The 13,205-nt window shown below is 45.9% G+C and overlaps 1 protein-coding gene across 3 annotated transcripts in view; it reads right to left on the reverse strand.

Annotated features, from left to right (window-relative positions):
- man1a2 (mannosidase, alpha, class 1A, member 2) overlaps window positions 1-13,205 on the reverse strand; it is a 120,706-nt gene that overhangs the window by 82,936 nt on the left and 24,565 nt on the right. The gene's annotated exons all lie outside the window — the stretch shown is intronic.

A 13,205-nucleotide genomic window follows, 5' to 3' on the forward strand; every position in this document is an offset into this window, starting at 1 on the left:
TCCATTCTCTCCTTAGTTCTGCTTTTGTCCATAAATGTATTTGTAGAATCCCTTTGGATTCTCCTTGACCCTATTTCCCAAAGCCATTTATTTCCCTCCTGATTTACTCCAAATATATTCCGAGTGCCTTTGCACTCTTCCAGGGATTCACTCGATCTCTGCAGTCTATACCTGACATATGCTTCCTCTTATTCTGGACCAAAATGTCAATTTCTCTAGCTATCCAGTATTCCCCAAATTTGCCCTCATTGACCTTCATCCTATCAAGAACATACTATCTCTGGACTCTCATTTTTGAAGGCTTCCCATTTTCCTGCCATCACAAACATCCAGAACAAGAACAAAGAACAAAGAAAATTACAGCACAGGAACAGGCCCTTCAGCCCTTAAAGCCTGTGCCAGTTCAGATCCTCTATCTAAACCTGTCACCTTTTTTCAAGGATTTTCCAAGGATCTCTACTCCCTGCCCATTCATGTATCTATCCAGATACATTTCAAATGACACTACTGTGCTCACCTCTACCACCTCCACTGACAACACGTTCCATGCCCCACCCTCCTCTGTGTAAAAAACTTTCCATGCATATCTCCCTTAAACTTTTCCCCTCTCACCCTGAAATCGTGACCCCCAGAAATTAAGTCCCCCACTCTGGGGACTTGTTCATAGTTAGCACCCTCCATACCTGACAACATCCTGGTGAACCACCTCTACATCCTCTCCAAAGCATCCACAACCTTTTGGTAACGTGGCGACCAGAACTGTACACAGTATTCCAAATGTGGTCTAACCAAAGACCAATACAACTGTAACATGATCTGCCAACTCGTGGTCTCAATACCCCACCCGATGAATGAATGCATGCCGTATGCATTCTTGGCCATTCTAATCGACCTGCGTTGCCATCTTCAGGGTACAATGGGCCTGACCACCCAGATCTCTCTGTGCATCAATTTTCTCCAGGGCTTTTCCATTTATCGTTTAGTTCACTCTTGAACTGGATCTTCCAAAACGCATCACCTCACATTTGCCTGGATTGAACTCCATCTGCCATTTCTCCGCCCAACTCTCCAATCTATCTATATTCAGCTGCATTCTCCGACAGTCCACTTCACTATCTGCTACCCGATCAATCTTAGTGTCATCTGCAAACTTACTAATCTGTCCATCGATACCTTCCTCCAGATCATTTATGCACATCACAAACAACAGTGGTCCTAACACGGATCCCTGTGGAACATCACTGGTCAGAGTTCTCCATTTTGAGAAACTCCCTTCCACTACAATTCTCTGTCACCAGTTGCCCAGCCAGTTCTCTAACCATCTAGCTAGTACACGCTGGACCCCATGCGATTTCATTTTCTCCATCAGCCTACCATGGGGAGCCTTATCAAATGCTTTACTGAAGTCTACGTATTTGACATCTACAGCCCTTCCCTCATCTATCAACTTTGTCACTTCCTCAAAGAATTCTATCAAGTTGGTAAGACATGACCTTCCCTGCATAAAACCATGCTGCCTATCACTAATAAACCCATTTTCTCTCAAATGTAAATAGATCCTATCAGTATCTTCTCCAGCAGCTTCCTCAGCACTGACATAAGGCTCACCGGTTTATAATTATTTGGATTGTCCTTGCTACCCTTCTTAAACAAGGGGACAACATTAGCAATTCTCCAGTCCTCCGGGACCTCACCCATGCTCAAGGATGCTGCGAAGGTATCTGTTAAGGCCCCAGCTACTTCCTCTCTTGCTTCCCTCAGCAACCTGGGATAGATTCCATCCAGACCTGGGTACTTGTCCAGCCTAATGCCTTTTAGAATACCCAACACTTTCCCGCTCCTTAAGCCAACTTGACCTAGAGTAATCAAACATCAACCCCTAATCTCAAAATCCGTCATCCCTTTGGTGAATACCGACGCAAAGTACTCATTAAGAATTTCACTCATTTTCTCTGATTCCCCTAGCATAACTTCCCTCCTTTGTCCTTGAGGGGCCAAGCCTTTCTCTAGTTACCCTCTTGCTTCATATGTACGAATAAAAGGCTTTGGGATTTTCCTTAACCCTGTTGGCTAAAGATATTGCATGACCCCTTTTAGCGCCCATAATTCCTCTTTTCAGATTGGTCCTACTTGCCCGATATTCTTTCAAAGCTTCGTCTGTTTTCAGTTGCCTCGAACTTATGTACGCTTCATTTTTCCTCTTTGCTAGTCTCACAATTTCACCTGTCATCCATAGTTCCCTAATGTTGCCCTTTCTATCCCTCATTTTCACAGGGACATGTCTGTCCTGCACTCTAATCAACCTCTCTTTAAAGGCCTCCCACATATCAAATGTGGATTTATCCTCAAACAGCTGCTCCCAATCCACATTCCCCAGCTCCTGCCGAATTTTGCTATAGTTGGCCTTCCCCCAATTTAGCACACTTCCTTTAGGACCGGTCTCGTCTTTGTCCACGAATATTCTAAACATAGAACATAGAACATAGAAAAGTACAGCACAGTACAGGTCCTTCGGCCCACGATGTTGTGCCGTGGAATAATCCTAATCCAGAAATAAAATAACCTAACCCACATTCCCCTCAATTCGCTGCTGTCCATGTGCATGTCCAGCAGTCGCTTAAATGTCACTAATGACTCCGCTTCCACGACTACCACTGGCAAACTATTCCATGCGCTCACAACTCTCTGGGTGAAGAACCTCCCTCTGATGTCTCCTTTATAACATCCTCCTAACATCTTAAAACTATGACCCCTTGTGGCAGTCAATCCTGCCCTGGGGAAAAGTCTCTGGCTATCAACTCTATCCATGCCTCTCATTACCTTGTACACCTCGAACAGGTCACCTCTCTTCCTCCTTCTCTCCAGAGAGAAGAGTCCAAGCTCAGTCAACCTCTCCTCGTAAGACAAGCCCTCCAGTCCAGGCAGCATCCTGGTTCCCTCCCCCCCTCCCCCAGTGATCGAGAACGCCCTCGACCGCATCTCCCGTATTTCCCGCAACATGTCCCTCACACCCCGCCCCCGCCACAACCGCCCAAAGAGGACCCCCCTCATTCTCACACACCACCCCACCAACCTCCGGATACAACGCATCATCCTCCGACACTTCCGCCATCTACAATCCGACCCCACCACCCAAGACATTTTTCCATCCCCACCCCTGTCGGCTTTCCGGAGAGACCACTCTCTCCGTGACTCCCTTGTTCGCTCCACACTGCCCTCCAACCCCACCACACCCGGCACCTTCCCCTGCAACCGCAGGAATTGCTACACTTGCCCCCACACCTCCCCCCTCACCCCTATCCCAGGCCCAAAGATGACATTCCACATTAAGCAGAGGTTCACCTGCACATCTGCCAATGTGGTATACTGCATCCAGTGTACCCGGTGTGGCTTCCTCTACATTGGGGAAACCAAGCGGAGGCTTGGGGACCGCTTTGCAGAACACCTCCGCTCAGTTCACAACAAACTACTGCACCTCCCAGTCGCAAACCATTTCCACTCCCCCTCCCATTCTTTAGATGACATGTCCATCATGGGCCTCCTGCAGTGCCACAATGATGCCACCCAAAGGTTGCAGGAACATCAACTCATATTCCGCCTGGGAACCCTGCAGCCTAATGGTATCAATGTGGACTTCATCAGTTTCAAAATCTCCCCTTCCCCAACTGCATCCCTAAACCAGCCCAGTTCGTCCCCTCCCCCCACTGCACCACACAACCAGCCCAGCTCTTCCCCTCCACCCACTGCATCCCAAAACCAGTCCAACCTGTCTCCGCCTCCCTAACCTGTTCTTCCTCTCACCCAACCCTTCCTCCCACCCCAAGCCCACCCCCATCTACCTACTAATCTCATCCCACCTCCTTGACCTGTCCGTCTTCCCTGGACTGACCTATCCCCTCCCTACCTCCCCACCTATACTCTCTCCACCTATCTTCTTTTGTCTCCATCTTCGGTCCGCCTCCCCCTCTCTCCCTATTTATTCCAGAAGCCTCACCCCATCCCCCTCTCTGATGAAGGGTCTAGGCCCGAAACGTCAGCTTTTGTGCTCCTGAGATGCTGCTTGGCCTGCTGTGTTCATCCAGCCTCACATTTTGTTGTCTAGCATCCTGGTAAACCTCCTTTGCACCCTCTCCAAAGCCTCCACATCTTTCCTATAATAGGGCGACCAGAACTGGACACAATATTCCAAATGTGGTCTCACCAGGGTTTTCAGAGCTGCAGCATAACCTCGCGGCTCTTAAACGCGATCCCCGTTAATGATAGCCAAAACACCATATGCTTTCTTAACAACCTTATCCACATGGGTGGCAACTTTGAGGGAGCTAAGCACTTGAACACCAAGATCCCGCTGTTCCTCCACACTGCCGAGAATCCTGCCCTTAATCCATATTCAGCATTTAAGTTCAACCTTCCAAAATGCATCATTTCGCATTTACCCAGGTTGAACTCCATCTGCCATTTCTCAGCCCAGCTCTGCATACTGTCAATGTCTTGCTGAAGCCTGCAATAGCCCTCGATACTATCAACGGCACGTCCAACTTTTGTGTCATCAGCAAACATACTAACCCACCCCTCAACCAAGTCATTTATAAAAACTACAAAGAGCAGAAGCCCAAGAACTGAGCCCTGCGGGTCACCACTCAGCACTGACCTCCAGGCAGAATACTTACCATCTACAACCACTCTCTGCCTCCTGTCCTCTTGAAAAGAGGAACAACATTTGCCTCCCTCCAATCTTCCAGTATGACTCCCGTGGAGAGTGAGGAAGAAAAGATCTTGGCCAGCGGCTGAGCAACCTCCTTTCTCGCTTCCCGGAGCAACCTAGGATAAATCTGGTCTGGCCCTGGGGACTTATCAATCTTAATGTTTGCCAAAATTTCCAGCACATCAACTTCCTCAATCTTGATCTCTTCAAGCCTGTTTTCCTGCTCCTCAAAGTTCTAATTCACAACAAGGTCCCTTTCCTTAGTGAAAACCGAAGCAAAAAACTCATTTAGGGCTTCCCCTGTCTGCTCAGACTCCATGCACGAGTTCCCTTCACTATCCCTGATCGGCCCTACCTTCTCCCTGATCATTCTCTTATTCCTCACATATGAGTAAAATGCCTTCAGGTTCTCCCTAACCCTTCCTGCCAAGCCTTTATCGTGCCCCCTCCTGGCCCCCCTCAATCCACTTTTGAGCTCCTTCCGAGCAAGCCTGTAAACCTCTAAAGCTGTGCTGGATCCTTGCTTCCTCCACCTTACGTACGCTGCCTTTTTCTTTTTGACAAGAAGCACCTCTGTTCCAGTCATCCAAGGCTCCTTAATCTTACCCCTTCTTACCTGTCTCAGAGGAACAAATTTATACATCACTCACAACAACTGCTCCTTAAACAGCCACCACATGTCTGTTGTGCCCTTTCTGTGGAACAATTGCTCCCAATCTGTACTTCCCAACTCCTGTCTGATAGCGTCATAGTTTCCTTTACCCCAGTTAAATATCTTCCCCTGGTAACTGCTCCTTTCCCTTTCCATGGCTATGGTAAATGTGATGCTGTTGTGTCACTGTGGCCAAAGTGTTCTCCCACTACGAGATCTGACACCTGTCCTGGCTCATTGCTGAGCACCAAATCCAAAATGGCCTCCCCCCTCGTTGGCCTGTCCACATACTGAGTAAGGAAACCCTCCTGACAAAAACGGCTCCATTCAAACCATCTGCACTAAGGAGGTTCCAATCTATCTTGGGAAAGTTGAAGTCACCCATAACAACAACCCTGCTACGTTTGCACTTTTCAACAATCTGCCGGCCAATGAGTTCTTCGATCTCCCTACTGCTATTTGGGGCTCTGTAGGAAACCCCCAGTGAGGTGACTGCTCCTTTGCTGTTCCTAACTTCCACCCATACTGACTCAGTTGACAAACCTTCCTCGGCAACCTCAGCCCATACCACCTCAGGAGACGAGTCCTCATCAAAGGTTCTTTCAGCCGCCGTTATACTGTCCTTGACTAACAAAACCACACCTCCCTCTCTTTTACCACCTTCCCTGACCTTAATGCAAGATCTAAACCTTGGAACCCGCAACATCCATTCCTGACCCTGCTCTATATCCATGTCTCCGAAATGGCCACAACATCGAAGTCCCAGGTACCTACCCAAGCTGCAAGCTCACTTACCTTATTCTGGATACTCCTGGCATTAAAGTAGACACACTTCAATCCAGCTTGCTGTCTGCCAGCACACTCCTGTGACAGTGAGGTCCTGACCATGTCCTCCCTATGCACATCCTCCTGTGTTCTAGGGCTACACCTCAACTTCCCATCCCCCTTCTGAGCTAGTTTAAATCCACCCGAATAGCACGAGCGAATTTCCCACCCAGGATATTAGTGCCCCTCTGGTTCAAGTGGAGACCATCCTGTTTGTAGAGGTCCCACCTTCCCCAGAATGAGCCCCAATTGTCCATGTACCCGAATCCCTTCCTCCTGCACCATCCCTGCAGCCATGTGTTCAGCTGAAATCTCTCCCTGTTCTTTGCCTTGCTATCACGTGGCACTGGTAACAAACCAGAGATGACCACTCTTTGTTCCAGCTCTCAACTTCCACCCTAGCTCCCTGAAATCCTGCCTGACATCCCTATGCCTCTTTCTACCTGTGTCGTTGGTGCCTACGTGGACCACGACTTGGGGCTGGTCACCCTCTCCCCTTAGGACCCCAAAGACACGATCCGAGACATCACGGACCCTGGCACCTGGGAGGCAACACACCAATCCGGAGTCTCTTTCGTTCCCAGCAAACTTTCTATCAGTCCCTCTAACTATTGAGTCCCCAATGACTTCTGTGCAAGAGGGACAGACTCTGTGCCAGAGACCTGCATCCTACTGCATGCCCCTGGTAAATCGCGCCCCCCCCCACCCCGCAACAGTATCCAAAACGGTATACATGTTTTTCAGGGAAACGATCACAGGGGATCCCTGCACTGACTGCTTTTTCCCCCTTCTAACAGTTATCCAGCTTTCTTCTTGCTTAGGAGTAACTACTCCCCTGTAACTCTTGTCTATCACTGACTCTGCCTCCCGAATGATCCAAAGTTCTTCGAGCTCCTGCTCCAGTTGCCTAACGCGGTCTTGGAGAGACGTATTTGGATGGGACACTAATGGCGTCCCTCACCTCATACATCATACAAAGCTTACGGAATTGTGATCACTGTTCCCAAAGTAAACTCAACTGAAATTTCAACCACCTGGCTGGGGTCATTCCCTAACGCTGGTTCCAGTATGGCCCCTTCCCGAGTTGGACGATTTACATACTGCTCTATAAAACCCTCCTGGATGCTCCTTACAAATTGTGCTCCAACTAAACCCCTAACACTAAGTGAATCCCAGTCAATGTTGGGAAAATTAAAATCTCCTGTCACCACCAACCTGTTGCTCCTACATCTTTCCATAATCTTTCTACATACTTGCCCCTCTATCTCATGCTCGCCGTTGGGAGGCCTGTAGTACAGCCCCAACACTGTTACTGCACCCTTTCTATTTCTGAGCTCTGCCCATATTGCCTCACTGCTCAAGTCCTCCATGGAGCCCTTCTTCAGCACAGCTGTGATATCCTCTTTGACTAGTAGTGCAGCTCCTCCACCCCTTTTACCTCCCTCTCTATCCCTTCTGAAGCATCTATATCCTGGGATATTTAGTTGCCAATCTTGCCCTTCCTTCTACCAGGTTTCAGTAATAGCAATAACATCATACTCCCAGGTACTAATCTAAGTCCTAACTTCATCTGCCTTACCCACGCTTCTCGCATTAAAACGAGTGCACCTCAGACCACCTGTCCTTTTGCATTCATTATCTGCTCTCTGCCTACTCTTACCCTTAGTCACATTGACTTCATTATCTAGTTCTTTACAGGCTTTAGTTAGTAACTCCTTACTGTCCACTAACCTCCTCATTTGTTCCCATCCCCTTGCCACGTTAGTTTAAACCCTCCCCAACAGCGTTAGCAAATGCAGCCCCTAGAACATTGGTTCCAGTCCTGCCCAGATGTAAACCGTCCGACTTGTAATAGTCTCACCTCCCCCAGAACTGGTCCAAATATCCCAAAAATCTGAACCCCTCCTTCCTGCACCATCTCTCAAGCCACTCATTTATCCTGCCTATTCTTTCATTTCTACTCTGACTAGCACGTGGCACTTATAGCAATTCTGAGATCCTACTTTTTAAAATTGGCTCCATATTCCCTAAATTCTGCTTGTAGGACCTCATCCCATTTTTTTTAAAAACATACACCACTGGTGTCTATATGCACCACGACAGCTGGCTGTTCACCCTCCCCTTCAGAATGTCACGCAGTCGAGCCGAGACATCCATGAACTGTGCACCGGGGAGGCAACAGACCATTCCGGAGTCTTGTTTTTGACCACAGAACCGCCTATCTACTCCCCTTATAATCAAATCCCCTATGACTATAGCCCTTCCACTCTTTTTCACGCCCTTCTGTATAGCAGAGCCAACACGGTGCCATAAGCCTGCCTGCTGTTGCTTTCCCCTGGTGAGCCATCTCCCCCAACATTATCCAAAATGGTATAGCTGATTTGGAGGGAGATGACTGCTGGGGGTATCTGCCCTGCCTTCCTACTTTTTCTCTGCCTTTTGGTCACCCATCCCCTTTCTCCTTCAGCAATCCTAATCTGCAGGTGTGACCAATTTGCTGAACGTGCTATCCACGACATTAGTCCGTCCGCAGCTCCAGTGGTCTAAAAACAGCTGCAGCTGGACACACTTCCTACATGTGGAGGACATCAGCCGCGTCTCTGAGCCCCCATATTGAACAAGAGGAGCATAACACGGATATACGATAATATCAAATAATAGATTAATGAAACGAAATAATTTTTAACAATCACTCTACTTACTGGACACGATAAAAAAAAGAAAAACTTTACCTTATCAACATACCACAGAGTCGTTTTTTTTGGTTAGAGGAGGGCGGGTGAGAGACACTGCATGTGTAGTGTCTCAAGTTTAGCCACTGCCCAAATATATCAGGTCACTCACCTTCCCAGACCGTAATTCAGCCGCTCCCACTCAGCTCCGCTGCTGAAATGAAGAACTTACTTTCCCATCAGCCCCCTAGTCCTCACTCTCACCGCTCCAGCTGCTGCTGCAGAAAATCCACCCATAATCAACTTTTCAAAGTTCTTGCCTAATACTGTCAAAATTGACCTTCCTCCAATTTAGAAAGTCGGAAGTCACACAACACCAGGTTATAGTCAAACAGGTTTATTTGAAATCACAGCTTTCGAAGCACCGCTCCTTCATCAGGTAGGTATATCCACATCCTGAATCAGAAAATTTTCTTGTATATACTTAACACATTCCCTTCCATCCAAGCCCTTAACACTTTGGCAGACCTAATGTAAGTTAAAATTCCCTACCGAAACCAGCCTATCATTCCTACTGATAAGTGGGACGCCCTTACAGATTTGTTTCTCAATTCCCTGTTATGGGGTGGGTGGGTGCCGGGTGGGGGCGAGAGACAAGAGTCTAAAGGTGATCATCCCTTTCTTATTTCTCAGTTCCACCTAAATAACTTCCCTGGCCATATTTGAAGGACTACCCCCCCCCCACCCCCACTACATACACAGCTGCAATGTTATCCCTAATCAAAAACACCACTCCCCCCCCTTACTCTCTCATCCCACTTTCTATCCCTCCTATAGCATCTATACCCTGGAACACTAAGCTGCCAGCCCCGCCCATCCCTGAGCCACATCTCTGTAATCGCTATGATATCCCAGTCCCATGTTCCCAACCATGCCCCGGGTTCATCTTCCCAACTGCGCTAGTCTCAGACTAATCTATTTTCTCATGAACTCCCTGGCCACAACCACACCCCACCCCCAACTCTGTACTAGGTTAAATCCTCACAGGCAACTTTAGCAAATCTCACCACAAGTATATCAGTCCTCTTCCAATTCAGGTGCAATCCATCCTTCTGATATCGGTCAATTCTACACCAAATTCCCATGATCCAGAATCTTAAATTCTTCTCCCTTGCACCAGCTCCTCAGCCTCGCATTCATCTGCTCTAACCTCCTATTCCTAACCTTACTAGTTCACAGCACCGGGAGTACTTCAGACATTACTACCTTCAAGGACATCCTTTTTAAAGTCCTGACTAATTTCCTATATTTTCTCTTCAGAATCCAGTCCTTTTCTCTCCCTTTGTTGTAATTTCCTATTTGTATGATGACCTCTTGTTTGCCCCTCTCCCCTTTCAGAATATTCTGCACCTCAGAGTTATCTTTGATCCTGGCACCAGGAGGCAACACACCATTCTGATGTCTCGCCGTCGATTGCAGAAACATGCCTCTGACTCTCGATTCCCCACCACAATCAAATCACTTGTAACCTGACGTACCCTTCATTACATTTGAGTCAGACTCGGTAACAGAAACCTGGCAGCTAGTGCTCCAGTACCCCAAGAGTCCTTCACCCCGTACATTTTCCATAATACCACAGGCATGGAGATAGCTACAGGAAACTCCTACACCACCTGTCTTCCTCTCCTATCTTTCATGGAGATAACCCACCTGTAACCCACACACTGTATCTGCGGGCTTTCTCCCTAAAATTGCCATCCATCATACTCCCTAGCTCCTGTAAACTCCTTACCACCTCTAACTACTGTCCTAACCAATCCATGCAATCCAATAGGATTCGCAACCAAACACAAGGATTCGTAGAGGCAAGTCATCAGTAACATGGAAAATTTCTCTCATCTCCCACATCTGACAGCAAGAATTCATCACTCTACAGACACTGGAAAAAAAAACCAATTTTACTGCTCTTAAAACACTACACCAGGTTAACTTAGTACCTATGTTTTATATTTTTAAGTTTAATCAAGAGATAGATCTCAATAAAACATGGTGTAGTCCAAGATCCTGGGACAGGCTAGGAATATGAGACAAGCATGAGAATTCCTGGAAGCACGGCACTCCACGAAGCAGGCTATTAATAAACACATTGAACTTGACCCCATGTACATTCCACTATCATGGAAGCCCAGGAGTGAGGCAATCCATCACAACAGACCCCAGGCAGGAAAACACACCGACGTTTCATCAGAGGCTGCAATGAGGAGGTTACCAAGCATGGTAACGAAACGTCTGAGGAACAACAAACCAGCCAACCTCAATACCCACAACCCAAGCTACAAAATGTACTCCAAAACCTTGTTCTTAACTTGTTTCATCAACTTCTAATTGCTAGCAAGCTTGGCAAATATACATGCTGTTCCTTCACTAAATTCTAATTTACTAATCTGAGTGGCTTATTCAAAATGCACTTTCCATTTGTTAGCCAATCCTCTACCTTTGCTCATATTACTCCCATCACCAAGGACGTCTACTTTATGTCATAACCGTAATGGGTCACCATCAAGAGTTTCTTTTGAAAATTCAAATATGACTACACCTACTGGTTCCCCTTTATTCAATTTGACTGTTACATTCAGAAAGAACTTTAATAAATTTGTGAAACATGATTTCATAATATCCACTGACTCTTACTGAACGCGTTATAGCATTCTAAAGCCCTTAATTTAAATCATACATTTACTTATTAACAGATTCCAACATTTTCCCAAATTACAGATGTTGGGCTAACTGGCCGCTGCTTTCTGACCCACGCCTTTCTTTAACAGAGACGTTATACTTCCTTTTTCTTTTAATGTGTTGGGATATTTCACACATCTAGGTAATTTTAGAAGACTGCAGTGAATGCATCCACTACCGCCACAGATTTTTTTTAAGCCCCCATACTCAAGATTAAACAGATGAGCATCCTTTTACGTCAGCACAGGAACAATGGGCAAATACCATAAAGTTTTCAGTGTGCCTAAAGGCAATGTTCACAAATTGCTAGGAAGAAGCGCATATTTTCAAGGAATCTAGTCAGGGGCCTCATCTATTTATCTACTGCGACTATAGAAACATATAATACATGTACGGACCTCACCATATTTTCCAAGATTCAGCTGAACGCAAGTAATTCTGCTTTGATTCTGCCAATTTCATAATCCATTTCAAATCTACTTGTTCTTTTTGCATCATGTCACCTGAAAATTTGCATTGAAATTCTGAATGCAAATCATTGACATAAATTGGGAATAGTATATATTTCAACGTTGATCTGCAAGGAAGCTCTCATGGTACATTTCCCACTTCTGAAATAAATTGTGCTGATTTCTACGCTTCACAAAACTGAATATAGCTACTAAATTATTTGTGCATGACTTTTGTTAATTTTTTTTTACACACAATTTCAAATGCACAACGTATCTTAAGATTTTCCACTGCCCATTTGGGACATAACCTCTTCAGAAATCAATCGTTCAGGTAGGAATTTCCTTTACTGCCACCATGTCTATTGATTTTATTTGAATAGTATTTAGTGATCAAAATCCCAGAATTCTCCTCGTATCAGATTTGTGGGTGTACCAATACCCCACAGACTGTAGCAGTTCAAGGAGACAGCTTCGCACCATCTTCTCATGGGCAATTAGGAAAGGACAATAAATTACTGACCTAGCCAGATCCCACTAACGAGATTGGAAAAAACTACATTGATCCATTTTCTGTTTTATAAATATAAAGTACTATATTGGCCAGTTTGCAGCAAATCATGGTTTCCTACTGTTCAATGAATTGCAAATTTCTTCTTCAACTTCTCTGTATTTGAATTATCACTGCTTAAAATTGATAGAATTGTTCTAATTCACGCTGTGTCCAGTTTATTTAGAAATCTGATCAGCAAAATTTTGAACTCAGGCTGTAAGAATTTTCTCCAAGGATCTTTGTGGATGTAAAGGCCAAAAATGTGCCAGTTTTGCTTTTGAAGTAATGGAGTGTCTTATTTTTTGAAGATTTTTATTTCAGACACCTTTTAAATGAATGTTCCTTTCATTATCTTCTACTTCACTGTCCTTACAACTCCAATTTACCCATTGCAAAACCTGTCTACATCATTTAGAACATTGAACATAGAACAATACAGCGCAGAACAGGCCCTTCAGCCCTCGATGTTGCGCCAACCTGTGAACTAATCTAAGCCCATCCCCCTACACTATCCCATCATCATCCATATGCTTATCCAAGGAATATTTAAATGCCCCAAATGTGGCTGAGTTAATTACTTTGGCAGGCAGGGCTTTCCACGCCCTTACCACTC

This window comes from Stegostoma tigrinum, chromosome 12, assembly GCF_030684315.1.
Source record: "Stegostoma tigrinum isolate sSteTig4 chromosome 12, sSteTig4.hap1, whole genome shotgun sequence".
Classification (NCBI taxonomy): domain Eukaryota; kingdom Metazoa; phylum Chordata; class Chondrichthyes; order Orectolobiformes; family Stegostomatidae; genus Stegostoma; species Stegostoma tigrinum.